The sequence below is a fragment of the Trachurus trachurus genome, assembly GCF_905171665.1.
Source record: "Trachurus trachurus genome assembly, chromosome: 7".
Taxonomy (NCBI): domain Eukaryota; kingdom Metazoa; phylum Chordata; class Actinopteri; order Carangiformes; family Carangidae; genus Trachurus; species Trachurus trachurus.
In genome coordinates, this window is record NC_139901.1 from 1,659,588 (window position 1) to 1,686,943 (window position 27,356).

Consider the following 27,356-nt stretch of genomic DNA (forward strand, 5'->3'; position numbering starts at 1 on the left):
TACAGGAGCTATTAAGGGAACTCAACAATAGCGTAAAGAAGGCAAGGGCCGCCTACTTTGCAACCCTTATCAAATCTAGTAGGCGAAACCCAAGGGTCCTTTTCCAAACCATAAGTACAATCGTCAGCCCCCCTCTCCCTGTAGTCCCAATTGCATCCAACCAGGACTGCAATGATTTCCTCGCATTTTTTGTAAATAAAGTCTCTGATGTGAGGGCCAGTATCACTGCCTCTACAGTCCCCCGCCTCTCCTGCCCTGCTAGGCAGGTTTCTCTCAACAACTTTGCCTGCATTACTCTGCAAAACCTCATTAAGTTAGTCAGCTCAATGAAATCCTCCTCCAGCCCCCTAGACCCTATCCCCACCTCCCTGCTGAAGGAGGTCATCGGCTCTGTTGGCCCCAGCCTGGTCTCTATCATCAACACCTCACTGCAATCAGGTTGTGTTCCCTCCTCCTTCAAACAAGCTGTCGTCAACCCACTTCTCAAAAAACCCAATCTAGACCCATCACTGCCTAAAAACTACAGGCCCATCTCCAAATTGCCATTCATCTCCAAAATTCTTGAAAAAGCTGTTGCCAACCAACTCTCCTCCTTCCTGACCAATCATGACATCCTAGATAAATTTCAATCCGGTTTCCGTCAGAAGCACTCCACTGAGACAGCCCTCCTCAGAGTCTCCAACGACATCATGATGGCATCTGATGCTGGGGAATGCTCCATTTTGGTATTGCTGGATCTGAGCTCAGCCTTTGACACCGTGGACCACCATATCATGTTAGACAGGCTTAAAGACTGGGTAGGTGTCTCCGGGAACGCCCTGAAATGGTTTGTCTCATACCTATCTGAGAGAAGCTTTACTGTTGCTGCCGGCCCTCACACATCTGTTCCCGCAGCATTACACTGTGGCCTGCCCCAAGGCTCTGTGTTGGCTCCAATCCTTTGGGCTCTTTACCTACTCCCCTTAGGCCCTCTAATCAATAGTTTCAAATGTATTTCCTATCATTGCTACGCGGACGATATCCAGCTATACCTATCTTTTAAACCAGATAACTTAGAAAAAATAAATGTTCTCTTAGAATGCCTAGCTGCCATTAAGAACTGGATGGCAGGCAACTCCCTCCAGCTAAACCCAGATAAAACTGAGGTTCTCATTGTTGCTGCTGACCCCATCGTAGCCAAGGTGACGGCCCACATGGGGGCCTTAAGCTGCAACATCCGCTCCAGCCTGAGAAACCTCGGCGTTTTATTTGATCAAAACATGCTCCTAGACAAACACATCAAAACCCTATCCCGCACCTGCTTCTTCCACCTCAGAAATATTGCAAAACTCAGAACCATGGTATCACACTCAGAACTTGAACTGGCCGTCCACGCTTTCATCTCATCAAGACTAGATTACTGTAACTCACTGTTTACCTGCCTCAATAAATCATCTCTGGACCGTCTACAACTAATACAGAACGCTGCCGCCAGGTTACTAACTCGCTCACAGAAGTCTTGCCATATCACACCTATCCTCCGCGCCCTACATTGGCTCCCCATAGCTTTCAGACTCCAATTTAAAATTCTGGTAACCACTTTCAATGCCCTGCATGGGTCTGCCCCGGCCTACATCTCCGACCTCCTCCAGCCCTACTCCACTAGTCGGCCCCTAAGGTCCTCTGACCAGGGGCTCCTCGCCCTTCCCTGGACCAACCTCAAAACAAAAGGGGGCCGAGCCTTTCGTTCGGTGGCCCCCAGACTCTGGAACGCTCTTCCCCCACACTTAAGAGCCTCTGCGTCGATTGAAGCCTTCAAGGCGCAGTTAAAAACGTACCTGTTTCGACAGGCTTTTGAACTGCATGGCACTTAATTACTGTTGTTGCTTTATTCTTTGCTGCTCTTCATCTATGTATATACTGCATTGTCTTATTATGTTTCATGAAGGACTCTGCTGCTCTTGTTGTGTTGTTTTATTATGTTTTGTGAAGCACTTTGTGACTTTGTGCTGCGAAAAGTGCTATATAAATAAAGAATTATTATTATTATTATTATGATCCAGCAGGAGACTGCGGCAGGTTGTCGGTTCCGTTCCCCGCAGTGGAGCCAGGCACTGCTGCTGCCGCTGTTGAGGAGCGTCAGAAAAGCCTCCCGGCGCCGCGCGGAGTGGAGCGGGGCGGGGTCTCTGTCGGACCTGTTGTGCGGCTCAGCGGGTGGGAAACAGTCAGGGTTGTGTCTCTGTCGGACTTTTTTTCTGCCGGTTCTGGAAGTTTCTCCGGGCGGGTCGAACTCCGGCGGACCGCGGAGCAGCTCGCCGAGCTCAGGTGAGTCGGACCACACACGGATCACTCCGCGGCTCTTTTTCACGGCGCCAACTTGTCCCGAGCCGCAGCTGCTGCAGGAAGGAAGGAGCGTGTCACCGTCAGGCGTGTCTGACAGCCACGCACCAGACCCGCTCCACTCCTTACACCGTTTAAAACGTTCCCTCGTGTCTTTGAGCCCGTGGTTCACGGTGAAAAGTGTGAAGGTGTGTTCTAGGACCGAGAGGTCATGGTCTTTAATTCGGCTTTAACGGTTCAGGTCGACGTCAGTTAGTTATTGTCGGTTCCCTGGGTTTGAGTAGACTATTCCCAGTCGGTGGAGGCTGGAGAGCTGCGACTTTCTAAGTTGACATGAGTGTAACGGTGGACTGTGTCTCAGTGTCCAGCAGAGACAGTGGGGACGGACCTGCTCCTCTTCATCATGTCTCATCTGGCAGCGTCAACATGGACATGTTTTGATTCTAGTTTTTATCAGTGGCTGTCAGTGTCTCGGTGTTGTGTTCCCAGCTTGTCCTGGCACGGCACGGTTCAGCCCGCAGCCCTACACTGAATAGCTGACATTCCAACACGCGCGCGCGCACACACACACATTCGCGCGCACGCACGCACGCACTTACTGCTGCTCTAGTGTGTTTATGGGCTGGAGTGAATTTAGAAGTCACCTTTGCTGACGTTACACAAGGGAAGTCTCACTCACGTGACTTTCTGAACAAAAACAATAAAGACAATACTAGTATGGACCCCCAACACACACACACACACACACACACACACACACACACACACACACACACTCAGGATGTTGGTCACCCAGTGGTTTAGTCCTGAAGATTAGAAGTGAGTCTGGGTCAGGCCTGGTCTGACTGTGTCATTGCTCCCTGTCATTTGATGAATTGATTGGTCGATCAATAACGCCTCTCTTCCCCCACCCTCAGCTACATGTGCAGTGTGTGCATTTACTTAGGCCTACCTGGTCTCAGATCTGCTGTATGGGGGGCTTAAAGGGATAAACATTTTGGCAAATTTGCCCATTGCCGTCATAGCAGTAGGTTTGTTACCTTTAATTGTCGGTGCAAGCTATTTTTAGAACGGCGGAGCAGAGCCGCGAGCTTCTCAGAGCTACGCTACGGAGGCTCGTGGGATTTCTTGCTTTCCCTCATCAAACTCATCAAATACACAATCCAACAACTCCAAAACGCTCTGGTGGACAAGTTGTGACCTGCACATTCACCACACTATGAGATAATAACAGAACGTTACCATGCAAAACCGCTGATGCACGTTCCCGTCGGGGGCAGTTTTTCATCAAGCAGTCTCTGTATTTCCCTCTAAAACAACTCTGTCTGGTAACGTTGTGTTATTATCTCACAGTGTGGTGAATGTGCAGGTCACAACTTGTCCACCAGAGCATTTTGGAGTTTTTGGATTGTGTATTTGATGAGTTTGATTAGGGAAACCAAGAAATCCCATTAGCCTCCGTAGCGTAGCTCTGAGCAGCTCACGGCTCTGCTCCACCGTTCTAAAAACAGCTGGCACCGACAAATAAAGGCAACAAACCTACTGTCATGACTATAGGGATTATGGGAATAGGCCAATTTGCCAAAATGTTGAACTATCCCTTTAATGAACCAAACACACACCAAACTGAGCCACTGAAGCTTTTAAAACCAGATTTTGTGACACACTTTATTTACTCTGCTGTGGTTCTGACCCGGGCCACGGGTCCCTCAGGCAGGTTCATGTGGTCCTGCTGAAACTGTGTCAGTGTGTTGGTGTGATGGTCTCTGCTGCCGTGGACTCGTGCACCTGCAGTGTGTGGTGTTTTTTATTTTTTTCAATTTTTATAGATCAGGTACCCAACCAACAAGGTATACATCGATGCAGAACAGCACATCAAAAAGCAAATAGTCAGAAGCAATGTATAATGATAAAGCAATTATAAAATACAGTTTGAAGAAAAAAAAGTTAAGGATGGATACAAAAGGGATGAAGAATAGAATAAGATACATAGCGGAAATAGAACAGCAAACAAAACATTAAACAATCATAAAAAGAAGGTCAGTCAGAGGCTTCAGGGACAAACTTTTCATAGTGACTCAGTAATGTGTTGCTTTTTTTTATTGTTGATAGGAAAGGAGCAATTTTAGGCATTGATTTAGCAAATTTTGGTTTGTGAATAAAGAATTTAGCATAAATGATGATAAAGTTCATCTTCTGGATTAACATGTAGCAAATCTTTAAGGTTAAGCCAGTTAGCACTGAAAAAGTGAGACTCAATCATTCCAAAATCTTTTCGATATGTCACAATTAAAATAAAAAAATAACACATATGCACATAAATGCATAGTTGTTTCTGTACTGTTTTCACAGAAAGTACAGGAGTCGTTGACATCTGTAAATTTAGCAGTGATACGGTTCACAGGGTTTATGTTATGTAGGGTTTTGAAATGCACTTCTTTTGCTTTGTTTGAGATACATTATTTATGGGGTAAGAGCTCAGTGTGTGTGTGCTGTTCCAGCGGCGTGTGTTTCATTAATGACACAGAGACGTTTCACAATGAGTGTGTTGCTAGATTATGACAAACATATGAACCTGCTGACTCACCCCATGATGCCTTCACACAGGAATAGAGATTTTCTGACAGGTGCCGTGAATGTTTGTTTTTTTGAACCTACGCAAGTGAAACAGAAATAAAACCAGTAGACAACACAGCGGTGAAGCCGATTGGTTGGTTGAATTTCAGGTCGTTTTGTCATTGGCTGTATACTCGGAGAGAAAAGTATTTTCTGTGTTTCCGTGTTTGAGATGAATAAACTCTGTGAATAGATGAATTGTTGAGCTCAGGATGTTTGTCTGCAGGCAAGATGAGACGTTCAGATGATCTGCTTCAAAGTTACATCTCTGTAACACACACATGTTTATCAGGCTATCTTTGTGAGGACACTCGTTGACATAATGTATTCCCTAGCCCCTTACCCTAACCTTATCCATCCCAAACAAATGCCTAACCTTAACTATTACTCTTAACCTAACTTAAACCTAATTATAATACCCTAGTTATTATAAAGTCTTAACCCTCAACAGCCCTGAGAAAGTGAGGACTGGCCAAAATGTCCTCACTTTCCCAAAATGTCCTCACTCTGATGGTGTAAAACTCAAACGGGTCCTCACATGTATAGCTATACAAGTACGCTCACACACACTTCAGGGTCACAGTGATAAAAACTGAGAAGTCGTTTTTCTGAATGTGATCTTCACAAGTGATTCAGCCTGGAAACATTTAACCAAGAAACCTGCAGCTGACCCACTGACGCCTGCACCATGTGACCTCCATCAGGCGGCGGCGGTGACATCACTGCACCACCACCACCACCATCATCATCATCATCGCTGTGATGAAGATGATTTAACTGAAACGTCCATTTGACTAATCTGAAGGATTTAGTCTGAGTCCAGATTCAGAGTCAGATTACCGTTTCTACTTAATCACCTCTAATCTACACACACACACACACACACACACACACACACACACACACACACACACACACACACACACACACACACACACACACACACACTCACAGTGTGTTAATGTGCTGTAATCTGCAGGTTTATGTTAACGTCTTCACATTTGTAGTAGGCCTACACATGTTCCAGTTTACTGAATGTGGAGGTTTCTTCGCTGCCGTGTGTGTGTGTGTGTGTGCGTGCGTGCAGGGGGCTGATGAGGTTGTGTCTCCAGGAACAGGATATGACAGGATTTACACAGAAACGTCTGAGATACACAACGGTGACGACGACCGTCATGTTCTGTGGGACTGACACACACACACACACACACACACACACACACACACACACACACACACACACACACACACACACACACACACACACACACACACACACACACACACACACACACACACACACACCAGGACAAAGAGTCCGCGTTGTTACTGCTCAGGGACACACATCCACTCCCACACACACTGTGGCGTCCACAGTCTGATGGAACTCTGTTACACTTTTACATCATCTCCTGGACCTGGATCTCTCTGTCCCTCCTCAGACCCTGTCCCTCCTCAGACCCTGTCCCTCCTCAGACCCTGTCTCTCCTCAGACCCTGTCCCTCCTCAGACCCTGTTCCTCCTCAGACCCTGTCTCTCCTCAGACCCTGTCCCTCCTCAGACCCTGTCCCTCCTCAGACCCTGTCTCTCCTCAGACCCTGTCCCTCCTCAGACCCTGTTCCTCCTCAGACCCTGTCCCTCCTCAGACCCTGTTCCTCCTCAGACCCTGTCTCTCCTCAGACCCTGTCCCTCCTCAGACCCTGTCTCTCCTCAGACCCTGTCTCTCCTCAGACCCTGTTCCTCCTCAGACCCTGTCTCTCCTCAGACCCTGTCTCTCCTCAGACCCTGTCTCTCCTCAGACCCTGTCCCTCCTCAGACCCTGTCTCTCCTCAGACCCTGTCTCTCCTCAGACCCTGTCCCTCCTCAGACCCTGTCTCTCCTCAGACCCTGTCTCTCCTCAGACCCTGTTCCTCCTCAGACCCTGTCTCTCCTCAGACCCTGTCCCTCCTCAGACCCCTGAACATACCAACACTCAGGTACAACAGTGTGTGTGTGTGTGTGTGTGTGTGTGTGTGTGTGATACCTGCAGGTTACCTGTTCTTGTGTTTTCACATTCATTTGTTTTAAAAGATTGAACACATACGTTTTCAGCTCAAAAAGAATGATGAAAGCTATTGATCAGTGATCAGTGGAGGAGCAGGTCTTCATAGCTCAGGCTCGTGTTGGAGCTTCTGCTTTTTTTAAAAATGTCATTCTTGGCTGGGTTGGGCTCATCATCTCTTAGATTTATGCTAAGTTGGAGCAGTTGTGACTGTTTGTGCTGGGTCAGGTAACAGGTTAGCTGTACGTTGGATTGTTTCACTTTTTATGCAGGTACAGCTCTCTGCTTTTTGGATTTGTGCTTAGTTAGGCTATTTTCTTCACTCCTTATACTATGTTAGACCAGCTGTGTGTTTGACGAGCTGATTCTGAATATCTACTTTAAAACAACAGGGGAATAGTGTTTGTAGGTGTGTGTGTGGGTGTTTGTCATGTGTTGTACTGATTACCAGAAGATGGAAACAGACACAACAGAGCAACAGACTGATCAGAGAATGTCCTTTTACCTCGATATCAGATGATGTACACACACATACAAATGCATTATGGGATTACATGGATTCTTTAGTTAAGGCTTAACCACGGCAGCTGGTTCCAGACTGGGACCCCTCTCCTTAGATGGTCTCAGTCTGGACCACCAGAAATCTGAAACCTTCAGTAATTCAGCTCAGCTGACCCACTTTGTCCCTGTCTGTGAGACAGTGTGAGTTGTTTTTAGAGGTAAATGCAAAGCCGCCGATGCCCGGTCCCATAGGGGCAGTTGTTTTTCGGCAAGGAGTCTCTTTTCAGCGTTTGCTTCGAAAACAGCTCCGTCTCGTAATGTTACATTATTACCTCATAGTGTGGTGAATGTGCAGCTCACAACTTGTCCACCAGAGCATTTGGAGTTGTTGGATTGTGTATTTGATGAGTTTTGAGGGAAAGGCGAAAATTCCAGCCTCCGTAGCCCTGAGCAGCTCACGGCTCTGCTCCGCCGTTCTAAAAAGAGCTTGCAGCGACAAATAAAGGTAACGAACCTACTGCTATGACTATAGGGATTATGGCAATAGGAGAATTTGCCAAAATGTTGAAACATCCCTTTAAGGGTCCAGGTATAGGAACCAGGTGTAGGTTTGGGTTTGGGGACCAAATAATGCATAATGTGAAAAAGGGTTCTGGCAACTACAGAGACCAACCTCTCTCTCTCTCTCTCTCTCTCTCTCTCTCTCTCGCTCCGTGTGTGTGTGTGTGTGTCTGTTTCATCTGTTCCTGCAGATGAAAGAGTTGCTGGTTCGATTCCTCAGGGACTCTGAGCCAGCGGCCGCCTGCTGCTGTACCTCAGAGACACACACACACACACATTCTCTGAGGGTGTGTGTGTGTGTGTGTGTGTGATCAGATCTCAATCTGCATTTCTGTTGTTGCTCTTGTTAAATTCTTCCAGAAGGTTTCTGGTCTTAAATCTACACTCTGTGGTTCTGCTCTTTGTCTGTCTGTGCTACTGGTCTCATCATCAGGCCACAACCCCAAACATGTATCTGGTCTGGTCTGGTGGGCCCAGGTTCCAGGCTGAACCCAGACCGTTGTGGATCTTTATGAGCTGGACCACTACAGAGTTTTAGGATTTATGAGTCTTCACTGTGTGGTTCTACATTTGTGTTCTAGCAGGGTGAATCTGCACTGACAACGAGTGTGTATGTGTGTGTGTATGTGTGTGTATGTGTGTTTTGGGGTTGGGGTGTGGTGGGGTGGGGGGCACCAGCAACCAGAGGATGTAAGGAAACAAACAAGAAACTCACAAAGAGGGTCTATTGTTGATCCCAGATTAGGGCGTGGTCTCTACAGATTATACACACACACACACACACACACACACACACACACACACACACACACACACACACACACACACACACACACACACACACACAAACTCACTTGAGTGTGAATGAAGCGTCCTTGATCACACCAACTGCTGAGCCCCTCCCCCTCCCCCTCCCAGTGCGTCAGATCACACACACACACACCGACTCTGTAGCTAGAGGTGATATTAATAATCCATAAAGAAACTGGTTTCTCTGGATCGTTCCCCGTGGAGTCAACTCACACACACACACACACACACACACACACACACACACACACACACACACACACACACACACACACACACACACACACACACACACACACACACACACACACACTCAGTGCCTGACAGACAGACAGTCTCTGCTGTATTTAAGGAGCTTGTTATATTTAAGAGGTTGTATTATATTTAAGGAGGTTTTCATATTTAAGGAAGTCATTATATTTAAGGGTGTTGTGTTATATTTAAAGAGTGAGGGTGTGAACCTGTGACTCAGCGTGGTCTGGATCTCAGTCCACATTATGAGGTGGCTCATATCAACTCGCCTGCAGCATTAAAACCTGCCTGTGTTTGAGGTCAGACTTTTAGACCTGGGCTGGTTCTGGATTCAGGACTGCGCCCCAGGTCTCAGCACACTGAACCAGAACTACAGCTGGGAATGAAACTGCACAGGAGAGTGTGTGCATCACCTGCTGGAAACATGACACCAGGAGGCAGGTGTTGTGTATGTGTGTATTTTCATATTACTTTTTATAATCACACAAAAAGAAGACACCACAGTTTGTGTGTCTGTGTGTGTGTGTGTGCAGCCCTCCTTCACTTCCCTCTGATGGTCGAGGTTTCCATGGTGAAGATTGAGGTAACCATGGTGATGAGGAGTATGGCTGACGGCATGGTCGGAGGGACCTCAGAATGATGGTAATACCAACACGTGTGTGTGTGTGTTTAAAACGGGCTGTGATGAAAAATTCTCTTTGATGTTCAAGTGAAGTCGGAGTGCCTCGAAAACCAGAGAAAAACTAGTCAGCAAACAAGTCATCCAGGTACAAGTCAGCAAATCAGACATTCAGGGAGCAGCAGGGACCAGTCAGCAAGTCCCAGTCAGGTAGTGGGCCAGTCAAACCAGCCAGGAACCAGTCAGGAACCAGTCAGGTACAAGTGGGCCAGTCAAACCAGTCAGAACCAGTCAGGAACCAGTCAGGTACAAGTGGGCCAGTCAAACCAGTCAGAACCAGTCAGGAACCAGTCAGCAAGTCCCAGTCAGGTACAAGTGAGCCAGTCAAACCAGTCAGCAAGTCCCAGTCAGTTAGTGGGCCAGTCAAACCAGTCAGGGACCAGTCAGGAACCAGTCAGGTACAAGTGGGCCAGTCAAACCAGCCAGGAACCAGTCACCAAGTCCCAGTCAGGTACAAGTGGGCCAGTCAAACCAGCCAGGAACCAGTCACCAAGTCCCAGTCAGGTAGTGGGCCAGTCAAACCAGTCAGCAAGTCCCAGTGGGCCAGTCAAACCAGCCAGGAACCAGTCAGCAAGTCCCAGTCAGGTAGTGGGCCAGTCAAACCAGTCAGGAACCAGTCAGCAAGTCCCAGTCAGGTAGTGGGCCAGTCAAACCAGTCAGGAACCAGTCAGCAAGTCCCAGTCAGGTATAGTGGGCCAGTCAAACCAGCCAGGAACCAGTCAGCCAGGAACCAGCAATGAATGAGGCAGTTAGGAAACCAGTCAGTCAGAACCCATCAGTGAATCAGTCATTCAGAAACCAGTCAAAAATTAGTCGGCAAACCGGTCACTCGTGAACCAGTCGGCAAATCAGATCAGTCAGGTACAAGTCCACAAACCAGTCAGCCAGGAACCAGTCAGCTAACCCTGACTCAGCAGTGAACCAACCGGTCAAAACCAGCCTATCAGGAACCAGTCAGCCAGGAGCCTGTAAACAGACCAGAGTCATGATAATAATAACATTTTGCCAAAGGTGGAAGGACAATGCCTGGAAACTGTGTAATACAGTGTTTCCATGAGTATCAGTGTGTGTGTGCGTGTGTGTGAGTCAGAGTCTTGCTGTGTGTGTAAACATCTCAGAGATCAGAGAGGCTGTTAACGAGCTGTATCTTACAGCTGTGTGCAGCAGGAAGACACTGAGCCGGCAGAGATTAGTGAAAACTGGCTCCATGAACCACTAAAACCACTGCTCTTTATTCATCAGAAATATCTTTTTAAATGGAAGGGACCAAGATCTTCCTGAACGCAGGTACGTGGTCTAGATGTTCCTGGAGTCCAAAATGTGCAAACAGGAGAAAGTTTAAAATGTGTTTTTTCTATTTTTCTCGGAACATCCTGCTGCTGAATGTGTATTGCAGACATGGGACATTTGGTCACTGTGCTTTAGTAATCATATTGTATCAACCAGGACAAACTGGTCTACAAACTGATCTAAAAATGTGTGAAAAGAGAAATGTGTGGCCAAGTTAAACAGATTTGTTTTCCAGACAAAGTTCGAGAGCTTCTGCCTCTCTAGCAGTGATGTCATCCACTCCAGTCACAGAACACTGCAATACACAGCCATTATAGACCTGAACTCTGATAAATAAAAAAAAACAATAGAAGATATAAAAAAGTTGAATATAAGTTCAATAAAAAAAATCCTGTAAACAACTGAAAGATTGAAGTCTTTTTCTGAAAGTATGCTGAAGTAGTTGATGGGTTTTTAGATTTGAACATTGTCTCTATTGACTTACACTGTAAAAATAGTTTAATTTTTAAAAATTGCATAATCCGATAATTTCGACAAAAAGTGTTGACAACTTAGTATAAAGGAGTATTTAGGCTGGTCAATAGAGGGCGCTAGGGCACTGCTCGAAAAATACTTAAAAAAATAAAATAAAAATACTTTGTAAAGTATATATTTTTAGATGAGCAAGATTAAAGTGAGTTAAATCACCTGTAATAAAAATGTAGATTAAACATGTTGTACTTTGTCTAAAGTTACCGATTGGTCACGTGTTTCTCGTGTTATTATCTCTTCACCTGACGTTCTCAGCTGCGGTCAACAAGTTAATATTAGCTCCAAGAGTGTTATGTAAGGGATAGGTTGTTATGGAGAAATAAACCCTGACAGGAAGTATGGAACATGTATCATACAACCTGAAGGGGTTTTTTATTCTATTAACTAAATATTATCCCGCTTATTACAAGGTTTACGAGTGAAATAATTAATTTGAAACATAATTCTGATCAAAATACGACTTTCATCGATTTATAATTGCATCATTTAGCGAATCTGCAAGACTGGTCATGTCTGCTACCTGACTGGTTGTGCATTTGAAGCCTTTGATAATCAATCAGTGGATCGATAGATTACCATACAGTAGGCTACACGTCACGTGTTACGATGTGTGTATTGTGTGTAGTCGTATCTGTCATAAACAAGAGATTAACTTTACTGTTTACAAGACGCGTTTGTGTCGTGGAGTCGCGGTGCCACCGAGGCGAGAGGAGCTGTGACACCGGGTCAGAGGCTCTGATCGCAGGTTTGGTTTCCAGCCACGATGTGGAAGGAGCCTCCACTCTCTCTGTATCAAGTTACAAGTCATATCTAACATCACAGTTAGTCCGAAGCTGTTTAATGACGATAAAATAAGGTAAATATCCTGCATAGTTTCTCTTTTCTGTCTTTTCTGTCTGTTATACTTGACAACGGTCATTATACAGAAATAACAGGGGGGTGGGGAACACGCCTTAGAATGGAAATCTGTGTTGTTTGGATGGCTCCTTCATCAGTTTGGCCCAGTGAGACAGGTTTTGCGCCCAATGCCAACGTTGCATTGGGTTTTACGTGTGTTCTGATTTGTTGTGGTCTTACTCGATATCCGATATGGTTCGATCCGTTGACTGCAACTTAAAAGTAGTGCTGAGCAGAAACCAGAGACATGAGGATGTGGTTGTATTCAGAGAGCAGCCTTTAGGGGGCGCTGTCAGTCACCACAGAGTAGACTGACCTCAGCTGATGGAGGGGGTTGACACTGTGTCTTTATTGAAACAAGCTCTGTGAACAAAGACCGCTGGGACAAAGGGATCTGAATTTAAATGAACTTTCTTGAAAGCTCGGGGTGAGCAATGTTAATGAACAGAGAAGCTTTATTTAAACACGGTCTCTGAACAGAGACAAAAAACATGACGTTCAGTGAAAAGATTAATTCAACAGATTGAACACAGAGCTTCAGTGTTTATGGGCTGCTGTCCCATAGCTCTGTCACATGACTGTCTCACAACTAATGACTAGGTTAGTTTGGTTTATTCACCTGAAGGCTGGGATCCACAGTGTATCCTGAGGTTGTCACAGTCTGTCACAACTAATACTGCAGCAAAAAACCTCATTCATCCAACTTGTCCAAACAGTGGTAGGCTACTACTACACTATTGTCATTACTGTCACTATTATGCATCAGCTTCTCATTGAGCTCCAGACACCAGCTCTCCAGGAACAGTGTGTGCGTGTGTTTGAGTGTGATTGTGTATTCTTGTTAATGCTACATAGTGACGACGACCAACCAAAAATACCTTTGAGTTCATTTTGGCCATTCCTCACTTTGTCACCCTGTAAATGGCATTTTGAGGGTTAAGACTTGGTTGTCAGGTAAGGCATGTAGTTGGGATTGTTTTGGCAACGGGACATGGAAAGCATCATGTCACTGAATGTCCTCACAAAGATAGAGGTACAAGTATGTGTGTGTGTGTGTGTGTGTGTGTGTGTGTCCTTCTGTTCGGAGGAAGTCTCTCTTGTGTGGTGAGATGGTCTGTATTCACCATGGCTCTGTTTCCATTTCCTCTGCTGGAACAACCTCTTCCTTCCCTCTTCCTCTACATCTGTCTGTCTGTCTGTTTATCTGCGCCTCTCTCTCCCTCTCTCTCTAAGAGCCTTTATTGATTCAACCAAATCACACTGCAGACAAAATCAACAGTGGAAAAGTAGTATACAGTAGAGCATATTAAAGAATTTGGCTGAACAAATTCCTGTCAATGTTTGATTGTTCCTTTAAAATGTCAGACTCTTCCTTTAAATGTCAGACTGTGGCGTTGAACGTCTCACTGTTGCTTTAAATGTCAAACTGTTGCTGTAAATGTCAGGCTGTTCCTTAAAACACTGAACTGTTCATTTAAGAATTGACTGTTCTTCTAAACATCAGACTGACAGAGTGATCCTTTAAGTGTCGTACTGTTCCTTGTCTGACTGTTGTTTTTTTAATGGTGGACTTCCTTCAAATATGTTCCCTTTAATGTTGACAGGTTTTTTGAATGTTGGACTGTTCCTTTAAATCTCAGACTGATTCTTTAACCATTGAGCTGTTCATTTAAACCTTGATTGTTCCTTTATGAATCCGGATGGCTAAAATGATCCTTTAAATGTCTGGCTGTTCCTTCAAGTGTCAGTCTATACCCTTTAACATTGACTGTTTTTTTTTAAATGACGGACTGTTTCTTTAAATGTCGGACTGTTCCTTTCACTATTGGACTCTCACTTTAAATGTCGAACTGTTCCTTTAAGGACCCCCTTGTCTCACTGTGAATGTTCAGATTACAGACTGTGGAATAATGTGGTGTCACTGCCATCACAGTAAAGATTACACTGTCTGACTGTGTGTGTGTGTGTGTGTGTGTGTGTGTGTGTGTGTGTGTGTGTGTGTGTGTGTGTGTGTGTGTGTGTGTGTGTGTGTGTGTGTGTGTGTGTGTGTGTGTGTGTAATTGGTATGTTGGTTTGCAGCTGTCTTTAGTCACTGGCATCTGTTACACCCCCAACTTAGAAACACGTAGACACACACACACTTGCTTGCATGTTAACCAGCTCCTTGTTCTCATGTTTCTATGTAAATACAAAGAAAGAGAATCGAGAAAATTGAATCACCCCTTTGATTTTATGATGATCAGCTAATCAGTTGAACGATTCATTGATTAGCTGAACAGTTGATTGATTGATTGCCAATTTGAATGAAGCTTTGTTACACGGAGTTCAAAGTGGCTGGATCCAGGTAGCCTGAGTCCCAGACTCATCCAGTCCCCGTGGATACATTACAATTAGAAGTTCACAAACTCATTCCAGTAAATCCAGACCCGGGTTCAAGACCAAGATGTTGACTGGAGAGACCACCCGCTCTGACCCACATTAGTCTGAGTCCTCTCAGTCAGTCCAGTCATGGTGTCCGCAGACCAGATACCAGATTGACACTGAAACCAGTGACAGATACAAACAGGAAAACTGCATCAGAGTGCATATGGCTGAGAGAGAGAGTGTGTGTGTGTGTGTGTGTGTGTGTGTGTGTGTGTGTGTGCACGCTCTATATATGCAGATTACAGCTCTATAATGTCTCATTGCAGAGTTACAACCGTAAGATTAACTCCACAGATTAGTGAATGAAGGCAGGCAGCCTAATCTAGTGTGTGTGTGTGTGTGTGTGTGTGTGTTCAGGGTCAGGTTTAATGGGGATTAAATCCACTGGTGGCCTATTTGGAGGCTGCAGTTTTTATGTTTCTGCTCAGAAAGTAAAATGAAACCAATGGAGTGGAGCCAGTAGATCCAGAGGAACCAGAAGAACCAGTTCAAGTCTAAACTAAACTCTGTGTTCACTGATATAAACACCAGTTAGTTCTCCAGTCTGTCAACAATAAAGATGATAACGTCTGTTGATGAACTGTGTAATCAGTTGGACAGTAACATCATGTCGCCATGGTGACCTGCAGACCACAGACCACAGACCTGCATACTGCAGACCACCGACCACCGACCACAGACCTGCAGACTGCAGGCCACAGACCACAGACCTGCAGACTGCAGGCCACCGACCACAGACCATCGACCACAGACCTGCAGACCATCAGCAGATCCAGACCACATTTAACTGAGTGTATTGTCATGTTTAAATGTGGACTAAGGCCCTGGTTCTGATCAGGTTTATGGAGAATCTTAGTCCTGATGCATCTGTCAGCTGTGAGATAAAAGAGTCAGAAAATTAGCTTGAGTCATTAGTTGTAAAGTCTCACCCTTGTTTAGACTGAATCAAAGAATCACATGTCCTCTAGGACACATCAGAGGGACACGACAACGTAGAGGAGGTCTTAATAAGGTCCTGTGGTCCAGTCTTGGTCTGTGGCTCTCTGTCCTGTGTTCCAGTCTGCTTCTGTCCTGTAGACAGTGGTCTTCAAACTTCTTGTGTCCTCTGTGGGCTCAGAGACCTTGAAGTGGATCAGATATCTGTTGATGGACTGAATTTTCCCGATCTTGATCCATGATCCTGATCCAAGGTGTTTCTGTGTGTCGGTCCTCGGGAGGCGAAGCAAGAGGAAGTAAAGTGACAGGAAGTGAGTGTGTTAACTGACAGAACTGATATTTACTGTAATGAATGAATCAGTGTGTGAGTGAATAGTCCCTCTGTGTGGGACTCTGACCTCTGACCCCGCTGTAGGACCAGTTCCTCTTGCACATGCACACACACTGCTGGACACACACACTGTTGATGTGATGTGGGTATGACAATAACCCACTAATCAGCCTCTTTTAGACCCTAGTTCTGGTCTGTCTGCTCCAAAGACAGAGTAGGAATGGTGGGGACATAGAGACTGGTCCTCACAAAGATATAATAAAAACAACACACACACACACACACACACACACACACACACACACACACACACACACACACACACATGGAGGTGTTTGTTGATCACTGGTTTTTGTCTTCAAGGACAACATTAGGCTCAGCTGGCTGTGTGTGTGTGTGTGTGTGTGTGTGTGTGTGTGTGTGTGTGTGTGTGTGTGTGTGTGTGTGTGTGTGTGTGTGTGTGTGTGTGTGTGTGTGTTTGTGTTGTCCTTCAGACGGTGCAAACATCTGACAGACTATAAAGCTCCTGAATGAGTGTCTGTGTGTATTTGTGTGTGAGTGTGAGTGTGAGTGGCTTGTTGCCGTGGCGTTGGATGCTGACAGTGTTGCTCAGGTGTGAGGTTTATAAAGCCTTTCTCTACAATAACCTTGTGTTGTCTGTCACATCCATTACTTTACACTTGACTGAGCGACTGTGGGGACTCATTTACATGGTGATGGTTTGGTTCCTACTCAGACCCCAGACCGGGTCAGGAGTAGGACTGGGTCTGAAGGATCTGAATAAAAAGAGTTTATGGTTCCAGCAGTATAAACATGGTTTATCACAGCTGTGTGTCAGGCTCGGGCACAGCGCCACCTGCTGGTCTAGTCTGAAGACTGATGATGAGGACTGATCAGTCCAGGTCTGATGAGGAGGTCTCTTCTGGATCACATCTTCAGGCTCTGACTGTTATGTGATAAAACAACATGTTTACCTGTGACGTGGACTCTGGTCCTGCATCTGATCCAAGACCAGGATCTGACTGTGTTAGCATTAACAACAGTGAGAGACAGGAAGCAGCTGATTAATCAGAGCAGCTGAGTGTGATAGATCATCAATCAATATGTGCAGTGATTGATTATCTGTGCTCATTAACTCATTACACGCTGCAGAGGATAAACAGGAAGTGATTCATTGCTTGACCTGAGTCGACCCTGAGAGCAGATGGTCGATGAACAGTCTTCGGAGGGGCGCCTGAACGCACCGTCAGGTTTACAGTGGGTGGTGGGGGGATGGCGCACAACCACTTCATCAAGGTTTCTTCACACTGAAGTTGTTTGTCGATTATTGCTCAGCTGGACTTGTTAAAGCTCTTGTTATTGACTGAAGCTCCAGATTCTCTGTCCTGTCCTGGGGTTGTGTGAGGTGGTTGTGTACAGTTGTGTATCACCTGCAGACAGTGAATAAATAAAACATCTTCTAGTTGATTATTCAACAACTATTCCTAGCTAAGACTGACTTCTCTATAGATCCCATTTTCCCCAGGAAATTCCTTTAATCATCTGTCCCGCCGTCTTCCTGTTTACATATTTTCCCGTAAATATCCTGTGTTTCCCCTCCGGGCCAGCAGGTGGCAGTACAGTAGTTGTAGCCCCAAGTACGCATGAAGATTCGCAAGATTCGAATCGCGATATTCAAGAATCACAAGTGCAAGCGCGAAACCCCATTTACAAACTACAAGATTTTCCCAGCTCCTGTACTTCCTGAATGTAGGTGGGCATCTTTATTTCATCATGTTCACCACTATTGGATGAAGTGATTATTGATTATTGATTAATCACTTCACCCAATAGTAAAGGACAGGAAATAAAAATGCCCACCTAAGGGAGAGCGTTTAACTCACTTTGTAGAGTTACCGCCCCATGTAGAGGCTACAGTCCTAACTGCAGGCGGCCCCGGTTTGAATCCCGCATCGGGCAGCCCTTTCCTGCATGTCATTCCCCCTCTCTGCCTCCCTGTTTCCTGTCTATCTCTCTCGACTGTGCTATCGATTAAAGGCAATAAAAAGACCAAAAAAATACTTTAAAGGGATAGTTCAACATTTTGGCAAATTGGCCCATTGCCATAATCCCTATAGTCATAGCAGTAGGTTCGTTACCTTTCATTGTCGGTGCAAGCTATTTTTAGAACGGCGGAGCAGAGTGGCAGGCTGTTCAGGGCTATGTTATGGTGGCTAAGGGAATTTCTTGGTTTTCCTCATCAAACTCATCAAATACACAACCCAACAACTCAAAAATGCTGTCGTGGACAAGTTGTGAGCTGCACAATCATCACGCTATGAGATAATAACGGAACGTTACGAGACGGAGTTGTTTTAGAGGTAAATTCATGCAAAACCACTGATGCGCATAGCGTTCAGGGACAGTTTTTCAGCAAGCAGATTCTGTAAAACCACTGATGCGCATTGCGTTCAGGGACAGTTTTTCAGCAAGCAGATTCTGTATTTGTCCTGTATTTACCTCGAAAACGGCTCCGTTTCGTAACGTTCCATTATTATCTCATAGCGTGGTGATTGTGCAGGTCACAACTTGTACACGAAAGCGTTTTGGAGTTTTGGGATTTGGTATTTGATGAGTTTGATGAGAAGAACCAAGAAATTCCTTTAGCCTCCGTAGCGTAGCTCTGAGCAGCTCCGCCGTTCTAAAAATAGCTTACACCGACAAATAAAGTTAACGAACCAATGGCAATGGGCCAATTTGCCAAAATGTTGAACTATCCCTTTAAAAAGCCCTAATTACAGGCAGTAGGAGCTGTGAAAACCATCTTGTAGTTTGTAAGTGATTGTCTAGGGGTCATTTACAGTGTCTTGTACACATTTCTAAAAATATAAGGGGTCATGGGTGGTGGGACTGTCCGCGGTGGGGTCGCGGATGATTAGGGCTGCCCCCGACCAAAGATTTTGTTGGTCGACCAGTAGTCGTCACTTATGGCGATTAGTCGACTAATCGACCCCCCACCTTGAGGGGGGAAAAAAAAAAAAAAAAAAAAAAAAAGTAATAATTTTTTTTTTTTGTGCCCGCGGTCAGGTTGAGAATTAATTAATTAATGCACGTGACTCCGGCCGTGTTGGGTCCGAGATTCAACAACAAGCCGGTCGGGTTTCACCGTTATTACCGGCAGAATGCCTGTTTATCACCAATAATGAGGAGGGTAAAAAGTTACTGAGCTCAGGCTGTGTGACGGGGGTGCGGGGGTGGGGGTCCGCGGCGTGGAGCGGTGCGGGCATAGTATATGTCTATGGGTGTGGGCATAGACATATGTCTATGGGTGTGGGCATAGACTGTCTATGGGTGCGGGTCTCTGACTGCAGCGGGGACCATCATGGATCCGCTCCGTGACACACTGAGACTGACCGCCGGTGAGCGCTGTGGGACGGGACCGGAGCTCAGACAGCACCGCTAAGGTTGAAAACAGCGGTGATACGAGAGAGACTGCCGTGCCTTGTAAAAAAAAAAAAAAAGTGTCACGTAACGACTTCCTGTATCTGGCCCTTCAAAATAAAAGCCCCATAACCTTTCCTATACAGTTCAGTCATTTATGTTGGCTTAATTTTGACAAGACACGGCTCCAAATGTTTTTTTTTTTTTTCCTGCGACCAATCGACCAATGAAATTGTGGTCGGCTAATGATTTTTTGGTCGACCAGTGCTTGGTCGACTATTTGGGGGCAGCCCTACGGATGATTTCCCTTATTTTCAAATCCCAATGTTGATGGGTATGCTATAGGATGGTTGACACGGTTACACTCTGGCAGTGTACTGTGCTGCTGCTTCCTCCCCCGACTGCAGGTTCTACCTGACTATACATGACTACCTCACACAACCTGAACTGTCACTCCGAGCTTCACACAAACACATGGTGGTGAACACAATCTGCTGCTGATCACAGCGATCACATGTCAGAACAGGTGTCCTCAGGTACAACGACTTGCAACCGTCAGTAGAGACGGGGGGTGTGACCTAAACCAAAGAAACATTCACCAACATAAAACTTTGATTTCCCATTAAATTTAAATGAATGTGCAGTTAAAAAGTATCACTAACAGGTTTTGATCATCTTGAAAATTATAAATAAATGAAATTATAAATAGGCAACAACCCAACAAGAAATCTGAAATGAATCTTTCAAAGTTCCCATGGACGTAAAGGCCCTTCACATGCAAAAGGCCAGTGGAGTCATGTATGGTAATATGTACTGACAATAAATGACAATGTTGTGAAATACAAGCTTTGTGGAGTGGAACTGAGATACAGCTGTAAAAGAGCAGGTGCGATGCCTAATGATTTGAAAGGGACACATCATGAGCCCCAAAGCGTTGCTGGCAGCAGTGCAGGGCCCCAACAACAGACATTACACAGCTTCACGCCAAAGTGTGAAAAAGCACCCAAAGTGAGGAAATCACATCACTGATCACAGAAATGGTCACATGTGATGTTCTAAGGGCAGAGGACGTTGTGATGATGCTACTGTATGTGAGGCCTTGTTTGTAAAAATGGGCTATATACAAATAAAATTGCCTCGCCTTGCCACGTGATAAGCAGCAAAGTTTTTCTCTTTCATCACTGCATTTTTTCTCATGATTGTTGATTGTCTCGAGGCTGAACTGTATGTATGACTCTGTGGTAGAACTGAATTCACACGCTCGCCTCTAAGCCGCCTTTCTGGGTTCCAGCTTCGGCCCAATGTGCACACTAGGTTGACTGGAGACTCTGTGAACGCCAGTGTGTGTGTGGCCGTTGTTTGTGTATATCAGCCCTGTGACCAGTGTTGTGCTAGTTACTGAAAAATAGTAACTAGTTACAGTTACTAGTTACTTCATAACTGGTTTACTTAAAGGCACCATATGTAAGAATGTGGCCAAAAACGGTTACTGCAGTCAAATTCAAAACACAGCGATCTGGTTTTTTCTCCCAGTCGTAGCAGCAGCTCAGTGCAGCAGACTGAGGCTGAAATGCCACTGACGCCGTCGTGACTGGGAGAGAGGGCTAGGTGGCGCAACATGTCAACACGTAAATTCAAAACATAAACATGATTTGCAGTCTGCAAAAAAAAGATTTTTAATGCGAATACTGTTGTTGTTATTGTTGTTGGTGAGTTCATCATGTTATATGAACATTATTCCTGAGTCTCTGTGACATATTAGGAGGATTTTATGGCCAGTTGCTTTAGATTTCTTACATATTGTACCTTTAAACCAAAAAGTAGCCTAATGCGTTACAGCCCGGATGCACTGCCCGTGGAAGCGGAGCGGGAGCGGGAGCGCTGTGCGCGTCCTCACAGACGCTTGGCTGGTCGCACAGGGAGCTGCTTCTCCTGCTCTCTCCACGCCGGTCAAACACGACTCCACTCGTCTATACCCGTCTGTACTCGGTTTTCCACACACACACAGGTAATTTTAAACATGGATAAGTCAAAAATTGAATTAATACATATAACGTTGTAAGTTAATGACAATTTTTCATAGCATTTACTTCATTAATCATTATTTAATTTATTTTATTTTGAAAATTGACCAGATTCTCTCGCCTTTTCTGTGCCCGACTTCCTGTCTGGTACGATCTGGTCTACCCAGCTTGACAACGGCGCTCGCGGCTCGCGTGAAAAATAGAACAGAAGCCAAACTGAAGTGCTGCAGGATCAGGAGATTTACTGATGTGATTGGTTTGATTGATCTGGTCTACACCTGTTAGTTACCGTGTGTCTGTGTTTGTGTTCCCACAGGAAACGTCCTCCTGATGAAGAAGGTTCCTCCTCAGCTTCCTCAGCGCAGACTCAGCAGGTAGGTGCAGATCTAATCTCTCTGTCTGCTGACGCAACTGCTGAGTCAGGGCGTCCATACAGTTACCATGACAAAATAGTGACCTCACACACAGCTGCCACATGGCGACCGATGATGTCATCAACACTGACCGAAGTGTGCCGCGCTGCTGTTCATGTTTTAATGATGGTGCAGGTCCAAGTGCCCGTTCAGTGATTGGTGATGGATGCAGTGATCTGATTGGCTGTTTGAGAGGAATCTGCAGATTCTGCCTCATTGACCTAAAATGTGTGTGTGTTCATGTTTGTGTGTGTGTAACAGAGCACTCTTTGTTGTTGTGTGTCTCTCAGTTGACAAAACAAATTGTGACACTGAGTCTTTGTGTTGTTGTAAGAACATGAGCACACGGTGAAATCGTCTGAGGCATCGTCATGGTAACGGGTAAAATCTGTGAAAGTTTTTGGTTTTAACTCATTTGAAATAAGTTAAAATTTATTTTCCTTCCAGTTTGAAATACAAACATCTAACAAGCCCTGTAATCCATCACAGGAAGCTGTCCAGAGAGGATCAATGAATCAGACCTCTGACCAATCAGCTCACAGTCACACGTTGTAGTCAAACAGGGAATTAAAAAAAAAAAAAAAAAGACATTTCAGTGCTTCATTCAGTGTTCATCATCAGACTTTCACACACACACACACACGCCTATATGCACATTTCCTCCCAATTACTGCGTGTCACCTTTCACCTCCCCTCCCCTCCCCCTGCATTCATTACTCCGCCTGGTTGGTTCGTCTCTCTACAAGCTGCTTTTCACCCCTCCCATCACCCTCCATCACCCCCTCCTCCTCCTCCTCCTCCCCCCTTTAAAGCCTCTTCACTTGTCCTTCAGCTTTTGTTTCTGCTTGAAAGCCTCAGATACCTACAAAAAACAACACGCACCACACCCTGCAACATCTGAAATAAAATAGAATAAAATGAAAGCGAAGCCCCACACTGGAGGATTTGTGCGTGATTTCTTATCTAATGCACTTTTTTTTTTTGATCAGTAAAATACAATCCATTCATCCGCAATAAAACATATTTATAAATGAGGATGTAACAACATGATACAACATGTAATCTCAATGGAATGAAAAAAAAATCTGTTTATTTTTGAAAGGTTCAAGACCTGGAGGAGCCTGTTAGAGTATTTTTTATTACTGTTGTTATGAATATAGTTGTAGTAGTTGTGTTACTACAGGCAGCAGCAGCAGTGACCCTGCAGAGCGTCTGGAGCTGCACCGCGGCCTGTGATTGTTCCGCTCCGTGACTTTCTCTTTGACTTAATGCAGATATAAAATCACATCATAGACACAATATTTATGTCTGCTGCTCCACCAGCTGTCCACACACACACACACACACACACACACACACACACACACACACACACACACACACACACACACACACACACACACACACACACACACACACACACTGTTAGACCTCAGGCTGCATGTGTGTGTTTTCTCTTTGTGTGTTTGATTGATGCGTGTGTGTGTGTGTGGTGCATGTGACCCTTGGTGTGTGTGTGTGTGAGATTAATATTACATGAGGCTCCTGATGAGAGGTGGACAAACACTCCCAGCTGAGCTCTATAACACACTCACACACACACACACACACACACAAAGTGAATGTATTGCCACACTGACATGTTTTACGAGCAGCGTGTTGTGTCACAGATAAGATGATGGCGATAACACACTCGCACACACACACTCTCTTCATGCTGTCTTCACATCACATTAAACTCTGTGGTTGCCAAGACGACATGAACACTTTATGATTCTCACCTGCTGTGACCTGTCAGCTGTGAACCAATCAGACGACATGTGGACTCACCTGAGCAGAGACGAGAGTCTCTCTCCACTTTGTGTCACCACTGATTATTGTTCAGTCCTGAGTCCAAGTCTGGCATCACAGAGGACCCCGGGACAAGTCCTGATCAGTATTGATCAGTATTGATTAGACAGGGGGGACCACGGTGAGAACCAGCAGGATCCTCTTCCTCTTCTTCTGCTGCTGCTGTTGTGAAGCCATGTTGAATATGCAGCAGCTGTTTCCCATCATGCACCCTGCTCACAGAGGGAATAAGGAACCGCCCACAGCAGCAGCCGCTGGAGGAGAATCAAAGGAGCCGCTCAGCTGTGGGACCGGGCCCGCCGAGGTGGTCTAAGGAGACCAGGAACCCTCGAGGCTGGATCCACAACAGCTCACAGTCTACATGACTGATCAGAGTCAGGTCCACAATGTGCTGGTCCTGATCAGACTCAGACCTGATCCACAATGTGCTGGTCCTGATCAGACTCAGACCTGATCCACATTGTGTTGAACCTGATCCACATTGTGTTGAACCTGATCAGACTCAGACCTGATCCACATTGTGCTGGTCCTGATCAGACTCAGACCTGATCCTCATTGTGCTGGTCCTGATCAGACTCAGACCTGATCCACATTGTGCTGGTCCTGATCAGACTCAGACCTGATCCACATTGTGCTGGTCCTGATCAGACTCAGACCTGATCCACATTGTGTTGAACCTGATCAGACTCAGACCTGATCCACATTGTGCTGGTCCTGATCAGACTCAGACCTGATCCACATTGTGTTGGACCTGATCAGATTCAGACCTGATCCACATTTTGACTCAGCATGAGGATCCATGGACCAGAACCAGAACTAGGAGCTGGTCTGCTTCAGTCTGTACTCATCAGTCAGTCACAGCTGGTTAATGAGCTCACTCCTGATTGGTTCCTGACTTGCTTCTCCGTTGTGTTGTGTTACTGGCTCAGAACCAGTCCAGGTGCTTGTTAGCCCAGTGATGTGGGTCTGGTTTTGGTTCTTTAGAGACCTGCTCTCCAGTCTGCCAGTCAGAGGGGTGGTGCCCCATTGATTTACTGCCTTGCTCTCCCGCTCTAGCTCTCTCTCTCTCTCTAACTTCACGCCTCAAACCTCTGATTAAATATTAATGAGGCGGACCCCGCCCACCATCATGTGTGCAGGCCCCGCCCCCTTTTATTCCCACTGAGACTCTCTCTCTCTGTGTCTGAAAGTCTCTTGCCCCCCTCTCTCTCTCTTTCCCCGTGTGTGTGTGAATGTCTCTCTCCCTCTCTCTCTCAGAACAATGTGTCGTTCACAATAATGGGATTACAGCTCGCCCTCCTCCCTCCCTCTCTCTCCCTCTCTCCATCTGTCTGTCGGTAGCCGTTCGACCCCTCTCTCTCTCTCTCTCTCACCCGGCGTGCGGGTTCTTTCAGTTTTTGTTGTCTGTTTTTTGGAGGAATGAAAGAAAGACGGACTGTTTCCTGAAGGAAGTAAGTGTCTCTCTATCCCTACCTCTCTTCTCTCTCCCTTATGTGCTGTGTGTGTCTCTCTTTCACCCTCTCCCTCCCTCTCTCCCTCCCTCCCCGTCTCTCTCTGTGATGAGGCTTTGATTGACAGCTGACTCTTGTTAATTGCGCTGTGATTGAATTAGCGGAGCGGGAATCAGATCAGTGATAGAGAGCCATAGACTCTGCCCGTTAGTAAGTTCCCTCACACAGGGAAAGAGACGATGCAGCTGCAGTGACACGTTTCACTGTTTCATTGATTTCACACTGTCAGTTTCATGTACAGATGTTTCCGGGCTGTAACATCTTCAGTGAAGCAGTGAAGTAATTAGTTAAGGTGTAATTCATGAAGCCATGTCTGACTGTAAGACATGTAGTCTTGTCTCTGCGGTGCTTCGTGTGCACCGACATCCTGCTTCAATTCACTTCAGGACAAAAACAGATAGATGAAGTTGGAGTTGGACAGGGTGGAGCTTTAACTGTGTTGGAATTATGTCATAATACATTTTAATTTGTTTATTTTTTTTAATGAAAACTTTCAAACAGAACTGCAGTGAGTTAAAAAATTAAAACGCTAAATCACAAATGAAGCAGATAGAAAACAGAGGATGGGATGGATGTCATATATAGTGTCTATCAGGATGGTGACCGCCATCCCATCCTCTGATTGAGACGCCCAGGACATTTTAAAGACCAAAGATGACTGAGAATATAATTTGATGCATATTTTCGGTCGTCAAAAACAAGTTTCTGTGGTTGGTCGATCACACAGTTTGTGTTTGTGTTTGTGTCTCTGGGGCAGGAGCATCAGATGATGCTGTCAGCAAAGTGCTCTGCAGTTTATACCCTTCAGGAAACAGAGATGCTGAGAGAAAGTGTGAAGGTGTGAAGGTGTTGCTGAGCAGGAACAGAGACGTCTCACTTAAGGCTGTTTGTCTTCCTGTGGTAACGCTGACACGTCTCACAGCTGCAGCAGCTCTCAGCCTCCGACTGAAGAGTCTGATGATCTCAGAGGAGAAACCTCAGCTCTTTGTTCTCAGCGTCTTCCTACGGAAACTTCCCCGCATGAAACCAACAGATCTCCAACATGTCCTCTATCAGATCTCCACCATGTTCTCCATCACTGTCTGAGCTTTGAGTGGATCTTTGATGACCTGGAGACTGAGATGACCAGCTCAGAGCTCAGCTGAAAAAGATAAAAGATGAATGCCACTACAGACAGAAGAGTTCAGACTGAACCAATTAAAAGTAAAGAGCAGAAGCTTTAGAGTCTTGTTTCTGAATGTTGTAGAAAAATGCAAATATCAAACAAGGTGACACAGCTGAGAGTTGAGGATGTGCTGAGGCGCAGTGCTGGAACAGTGTAAACATGCAGGTGTAGTGCAGGTGTGGGTGCAGATGGTCGTAGTGCTTGAGGTGGGAGAAGCTGTTGGATCCTCTGTCTGTCTGTCTGTCTGTCTGTCTGTCTGATGGACCTGAGGCGTCCACCAGAGGGCAGCAGGTTGGACAGCTGACGGCCCTACAGTGGTAGTTAGGCTACAACTAACTGCTACGTTTATTTTATGATACTTCCCTCGTCTGTATTTTCAAACACTGGAAACTGAGACTTTTGGAAACTGTCCCTGTTTTAGGTTGAAAATTCAAAGGTTGTGTTGTTGTCCAAACATGTGAATAGAGAAATGTATGGAAAATCTGACACAGAATCCATAGTCGCTCCCTCATTAGCTCTTATCTGCCCAAGGGGTGAAAGCAACATGGATAATGAATTGCCAAAGTGTTACTGACCTTGTCATTGTTGCTAGCAGCAGTTGTCTTTGCTGTTCCATCTTATCAACTGCTGAGAATCTATTTCTTGTTAGCTTAAAGCAACTACAAAGAACTTTTAACTGGATATGCAAAAGTCTCTTGTTTCTGCTGATGTCTATGTGTGACCTACAACAGCAGATGAGGCCATCGGTGGGAAGATAAGCTATTTCTAAATAGTGTAACTCTAC

At 45.6% G+C, this 27,356-nt stretch overlaps 2 protein-coding genes across 3 annotated transcripts in view; one reads left to right on the forward strand and one right to left on the reverse strand.

Moving 5' to 3' along the window:
• Positions 1-27,356, reverse strand: part of bcap31 (B cell receptor associated protein 31) — a 381,037-nt gene that overhangs the window by 83,501 nt on the left and 270,180 nt on the right. The window lies entirely within an intron of this gene.
• The window catches only part of plxnb3 (plexin B3), an 85,144-nt gene continuing 59,969 nt past the window's right edge, over positions 2,182-27,356 (forward strand). For both annotated transcript variants that reach the window (XR_014595523.1, XM_083976070.1), the window contains exons 1-2: positions 2,182-2,304; positions 21,949-22,006. The gene's annotated coding sequence lies outside the window, so the exon portion shown is untranslated. The remainder of the gene's footprint in view (positions 2,305-21,948; positions 22,007-27,356) is intronic.